The sequence below is a fragment of the Meleagris gallopavo genome, chromosome 5 (genome assembly GCF_000146605.3).
Source record: "Meleagris gallopavo isolate NT-WF06-2002-E0010 breed Aviagen turkey brand Nicholas breeding stock chromosome 5, Turkey_5.1, whole genome shotgun sequence".
NCBI classification, from domain to species: Eukaryota; Metazoa; Chordata; class Aves; order Galliformes; family Phasianidae; genus Meleagris; species Meleagris gallopavo.
The window spans coordinates 7,926,153-7,932,953 of NC_015015.2; the positions used below are offsets into that span (position 1 = coordinate 7,926,153).

At 36.2% G+C, this 6,801-nt stretch overlaps 1 long non-coding RNA gene across 1 annotated transcript; it reads left to right on the forward strand.

Annotated features, from left to right (window-relative positions):
• The first annotated feature begins 761 nt into the window (after positions 1-761).
• Positions 762-4,385, forward strand: LOC109367653. The gene is made up of 2 exons (XR_002114917.2): positions 762-922; positions 1,684-4,385. It is a non-coding gene; the product is annotated as an uncharacterized LOC109367653 (long non-coding RNA).
• The last annotated feature ends 2,416 nt before the right edge of the window (positions 4,386-6,801 follow it).

Here is a 6,801-nt window from a genome sequence, read left to right on the forward strand (position 1 = left end):
AAAAAAAAAAAACAAAACATGTAGAATAGGATGGAAGATAAGAGGATATTGTGCTCATACACCTACAAGGAATGGATTCTGATCCCTTTCTGACAGCGTGCTGTTACTTCCTGGATGGTATGCTACAGCCAGTCTGGGAGCAGAAGAGGCTTTGATGTAACCCTGGTACAAGGAGCTGGGATAGACTTGAGGATGATGTAATGGACTGCAAGTAAAATATAGACTATTATACTTGCTCCTGGGTGGTGTTAATCCTAGGCTTTACAAAGAAAGGGCAAACAGGCTTTAAGACTTCTGGCACCAGCTTTCTGATGAACTTCAGACCCATGGCCAGAGTAAGCTTTCAGGCTAGGAGGAATACAGCTGTTTTTCAGGTTTGACTACAGTTTAGGACAGAATGTGATGAGGAACAAACTTCATTGCTAGTTCTGCAGAGTCTTGAGGAGCAGGATGACAAGATGGTAGTGTTGATTGGACTGCAATTAGGGAAAGGTTGCTGAGCTAATGTTAGAATTAGGCCTGCTGCTGTGCTGAATTACTTGTGAGCTGATTCAGCCACACCATCACCATGCTTTAGCGTGGACTGGTATTTCCAGACAAACTATGGTACTTTGTAATAGTGATTCAACAATGACTGACTCTTGAGTCATCTTTTAACTGATCTGTTTGCAACTTCTGAATTTCTGCAAAAGTTGCACAAAACATCTTAAGTCCTTAATAGTAAAATCATTGATTTATTTTTGATGCATAGACTTAATTGATTTTTTTCCTTTTTGTTCTTAGGTTGAGCGTCACAGAGAACACCTCATTAACTACATAATATTTTTGAGAATAACGCCGTTTCTTCCTAATTGGTTTATCAATATAACATCTCCTGTAATAAATGTGCCATTAAAAGTATTTTTCATTGGCACTTTTCTAGGTAAGAATTCTGACTAGTGAATTACACTTTGGGTTACCAGAAGGAACTTTATTTGCTTTTCTTTCTGCTTTGTCCAGTGGAGATCACCACCTACTGGACAGCTGAAAGATTACACGAGGATATTGTTACATTTCTTTGATGGGTGGAGCTTATACCGTCAGAAGACTTTAGTCTTCAAGTTTAATCCAATGTAACAGATGAGGTATTACAAACCCAGGCTGATTACTTAAGGAAATGTACATTGTGTAAAAACTTCTCTAGTAGTAATTTGTGGTGTTCTACTTCAGCGTGCTCATGTGAGGATATATGTGACTTTAATCTCAGGAATTGTTCCTCTCCTTTGTATGTGTTTTGTTTATCATAGTATGTCTTCCTAAGAGTGAATTCATAACAAACGTAGTGCTAAGCATGTAGTTTTGTCTTTAATTGAGTTAGAAAACAACTTACAAACTTCTTCTATGACTGTAACTAAAACTGATTGATAGAGACACCTTGGAATCTGCACAGTCTAGCATAGATATATATTTATATATATTGTCTTCAGTGCTTTAATTGGCATTAAGTAGTATTAAAAACGGCAGAACAGATTTTGATATGGAATTGTCTTTGAATTTTATATTTGTAGGTACTGCTCTTTAAAAAAAAAAGCGAAGTCTGAGGTTTTGATGTTAAAGGTTGGATGACTAATTTATGAATTTTTTTTTCTCCACAAAGCTGCTTTTTCTTTCTTATTTATCCTACCTTCTACTTTCTCCTTCCAGGTGTGGCACCCCCATCTTTTGTAGCCATTAAGGCAGGAACAACACTATACCAACTTACAACAGCAGGGGAAGCTGTTTCCTGGAACTCTCTTTTTGTTCTCATGATTCTAGCCATCCTCTCCATCCTACCAGCTCTCTTCCAGAAGAAACTGAAACAGAAGTTTGAGTAATGATCAAACTGGACCCAAATTTCCCATGTTTCATCTCAGGATTGGCACTTCTGATATTTGTATATTTGCTTTTCTATTGGCTCGTAAGCGTTTTAAAGGGAAGCTTGTGATGGTAGGAATTTGAAGACACATTTGATGAACACGTGGCCTGGGAGAACTGTGTTCAGAAATGTACTGCGGACAGTTTTAAACCAAACCATCAGTGTTCTGCTTTGGGGAGTGAGGATTATGTGTGGCCCTCAGGATGAGGGAACTGAAAACATGTTTTGCTCTGATAACATGCAGAGCAAATGTTGTACTGTAGACATGAGCTACAGATTGCTTTCTAAAACTTGCAAGAAAAAAGAAATCCCTTAATTATTTGCTCAGATTTTGTAACATTGTCAACATTTCTGTAGCCTTGAATGTGATCTGATCTGAGCACACTTCTCATCAACATTTTTTTCTTTCTGGAATTCCAAAATAATAGCATAATACAATAACGGTGCTCACTCAAAGTTATTTTTTCTGAATAGTTGTGTAATGTAACTACGATAATACATTCATCCTGATTGTTTACTTCTATTAGTGCTGTATGGATTTAAATACTTGAACCTACATCTGCTTTACTAACTGGATTAACAAAGGCAGAGAGTCAGATCATTCTGTCTCATATTCTAATTTTTTTCTTTGGGAGGGAATGTAAGAGAGCAAGCTAGAACTCTTACTGTGCCCAGCTGATGTTCTAATGTAACTTTCTTAATGTTCATCTTGCCAATGTTTCACTTGCATACATTTATCCTGTAAATTCAAGAAAGTGATCATATTTATATAAAACTTTAATTTCAAGTGAATTAAGGATGTATAAGTTTAGTGTATTACGTTTCTCAAGCATTATACAAAGAATATACAATTTTTCATTGTAGCTCAATTGGCTAGGAGCATCAGCTACATAACTTGGTGCAGTTCTTATAAAATAGCTGGTTCCAAATACTCTCAAAGCATCAAGTAACAGAATTTGGTGAACATACGTGAGATCAGAAGGATGATTCCACTTTCTGGCAGTCGGTAACTGCCAATGGACAACCAACTACAGTTTATCTTTAAAAATATGCATATAACTATTCACTAAATAAGGTATGTGGTACCTCGCCTCGTATGGTTATAACTGTTGTAGTCTGTTGTATTGTCAGTGGAATCCTGTAAAATGAGGCCCTGGTCAGCAAGGAACTTGGGTGCGTGTTTAAGTTTATCCTACTGTAACCAGTGCTGCTTATATGCTTTAAGTTTCTGCCCCTGAAGTACCTTGCTGAAACACGAGTTGGCATGTTAGCATATGCTTTAGTTCAAGGATTGACTTGTCTATGTCCTCATGTTAACTCATCATACAATAGATCATTTGACTTGTAAGAGAATAGTTCCATAAATGGGATAATGTGAAAGGTACTGTACCTCTTTAAAGAATCTTTTTCTTTTTTAACATAATGTTGATTGACTCAGTTTTATTGCAGTATTATGTGTAAATATATAGTAAATACTGATGAATTATTTCTGTCTTTTATTTAAATCTGGGTTTTATATAGGTAACTTCTGTTTACAAATTTATTGTAAGCACTTAGCTTCAGGAGTTGTTTTCTTATTTAGAATTTACTCTAAAAGTATACTTCGTTGTCATTTAAAGCTTAATGATTTTTTTTTAATTGCTGTGATTCTAATCTCAGAGCTCATCTACCTAGAGGATTTGTTCCATAATAAATAGTAGCTGTTGTGAGCCAAGTGCCCACTGGACTACTGAGTGTGAAATAGCTGTAGATTTACAGCCCATTCATCTGCAGAGTTAATTTTTCATGCAGCTTAACTCAGAATAAATTACATGTTGCCCAGTGGCTTTTTTGAAATTGCCTCAATTTTTGTCATTAACAGATGCTGTTGTAGAATTCCTTCAACACTATGTAAAATTAATGTTTTGGTGGAACCTTGACACTAAAGAAGGAATTAACTTCATTTTGTATGAATCATGCTATCACTTGGCACTTTTATTGAGTTATGTTTCACTGTGTAGATGGGATCAGGCTACAGTACTGAAAAACCTTTTTCAGCTGTAGGCAAAGATCCCAACACAGTGGCTAAAAGCCTTAAAACCTTAAAAAGGATGAAAATAAGGTTATTTCCTTTTGCAAAACCTTAGCGCTTTTTTTTTTTTTTAACCTACGCCTTCCATGTTTATCTTCAGCTTCCAATGCTCAGGCAGTTCCCTATCCTATGAGGACTACTGAAGTAGTTGTGAAAAGGCAGAGAAGTGCTGTGTTGTGGAATAAGGTACCATCCCAGTCTTTGTGGAATCCAGCCAGTAGTCCGAAAGATAGCCATAGCATCTACCAGAAGTAAACTGGCAAATCAGGAAGGGATAGTTGAGTTAAACTATGAAAAATTAGAGGTGACCTGTCTTTGACATGTTTATCTTCTGGAATTTTATGTAAATTATACCTGCATGACATCCTTACTAAATGCTTCTTGCCTTTTGATAATAAAGCTATTATATTAAATTTCAAATATTGTATTTTTTGAGTATGATGAAATATGCTGAACTTTCCACTAATCTAAATTTTTAATTAATCTATTTAAAAGGGGTGAATTCTTTTGAAGTGGTATTTTTCTAATGACTTTAAAAATTAAACTGAACTGATGATCATGTCTGTGGATGGGATTCATTCCATTTGTATCTTTATTTCAGAACACCTGGATAAACTTCACTTCCTTCTGACTGGACGTTATTTCTTTATGTACAACAATAATCTTTGAAGGTTTTTATACTTTGCAGTATAAGGCAGTTTAGCTCATTTCATCTCCTCAAATAGAAGCATTTACGTAATTTAGTTTTTCTGCTGTTAAATCCTGGTGGGAGATTAACATGCTGAAGTTGTTATAGCTTCATTCACCTTCCCTTAATGTTATGTCTGTTTTATGGAGGTTTTTGTTTTTTCTTTTTTCAATCGTACAGAAGATTGATCTTGAGGTAGCAGCTGCCCAAAGACAGAAATACCCAGCAGGTACTGCGGGTACAGAAAGCTACAGTTATTACAGGAAGCAATAATTCATCCCTTGGGGAGCACTCAAGCGCTGCATTGACCAGTGCGCTGTGAAGAGACAGTGGGCCTCCTTCTACCTGAGCTGTTTCCTGGGTAATAACATTGGAGTAAGTGTTTGTTTTTCTTGCCTACTGAGTTTAACAAACATGACTTGAACAGGTACAACTGTTAGAAGACACCACGTGAAGTCAGTTTTATAAACAGAACTGTTGATTAAACTGAAAAGACGTCTAAAATATCTAGCAAATCTGATCTGATGTACTTCCCTTATTAATGCATAGGTTATGATTTGATTTTACTGAGGAGTTTGAACAGGTATTCTAACTTTATAACTTGCTATGAGAAATTAATGTTATTCTGTCGTGTGAAGTACTGCTGATGCAAAAGATGAGTACCTTTATCTTTTTGAGCTTACCTCATCTTGGGAGAAAGAGAGCTGGTGCTCTATTTTAGACTTAACATTTCTCTGAGAAGAGTTTAGTGAAACAGTAATTTCCCTTTTTAACTGCTTATTAAACAAACTCCTCCAATAATCATGATTGTTGGCAAAGTAAGTCCAAGTTAACTAGAAGAGTAACCAAGTTATGTTCACATTCTTTCTCCTTAAAATAACTTGCTTTTTTTGTCCTTACGACTTAAGGCTTGAGCTTGAAAATCTCAGCCTTTGCCTTTGTTTGAAAGCAGCAACTGAGCCAACAGCAATAGTCTTGCCAAAGGCAGTGAATCTTTTAAATCACTTCCTACTTGCTAATATGTTATTGTGATTCTCTGGTAAATAAAATTTCCACAGATTTAAGACACTTAATTTAGTGTCATGCAGAACACTTTCAAAAATTTTCAGTGTAATTGAGAGTGTTGCCTCACTTGAGGACATCAGTCAGTTTGCAGAGTTCAGGAAAAATGTTTGTGTTTTAGGTGTTCCTTGTGTTGGGAACATGGGTCAAGAAGACTGAGAAATGAAAGCTGCTAGCCTTTGAGGAATGAAAGCTACTAGCCTTTGAATTAAGTGTTACAGACACTGTGTTCTCTAGGCAAACAAAATGTCAGAAATGAAATAATCAGGAAGATGCAGTAGGAAAGAGGTTGTCACTGACAAAATGAGAAGACAGCTCTAGCTGTTTGAATGCATCCAGGAAATGCCTAGAATTAAGAAAGATTAAGAAAACAGAGAGCTTATCTGGCAAATTATAAATGAGCCTTTCATAGCAAAAATTACAGTGACTTTTGATCAATTAACCTTTTATTGATTCAAATTCTTGCAGCTGCTTCCCTGTTCCTTTCTTGTATCTATTCAAAGCAAATCTGAATTTCTTAGTTTGAGACTCTCCTTTTTAAAAATAATTTTCTGTCCTTTACCATGTTGTATAGCAAGGTGTGGGCTCAGTTAAATACTATTCAACTGCATTTCCAGCAATTTGCCTACTTTCTGGCCTATCTACCTTTACTAGCTAAATCTCCTAAATATGTAGCTGGAGCACGTGGTGTGGGCAGGAACATATTTTATTTCCCTATTTCACTCTATTTGACAAAACAAACACAAAAATACTTGTGGCACTTCCTCAGTTTTCTAGCACTGCCTACTACTAAACCATGCTTCTGAGTACTACATCTACACATATTCTAAATATCTCCAGGGACAGTGTCTCAACTTCTTCCCTGGGCGGCCTGTTCCAATGCTTCACAACCGTTTCCTGATTATTATTATTTTTTTTTCCTGATGTTCAATCCAAACCTCTCCTGGCATGAACTCAAGGTCATTTTCTTCTTGTCCTGTAGTTTGGGAGAAGAGGCTGACCCACCACCTTACTTACAGCCTCCTTTGATGTAGTTGTAGAGAGTGATAAGGACTCCACTGAGCCTCTTTTTCTCTAGGCTAAATA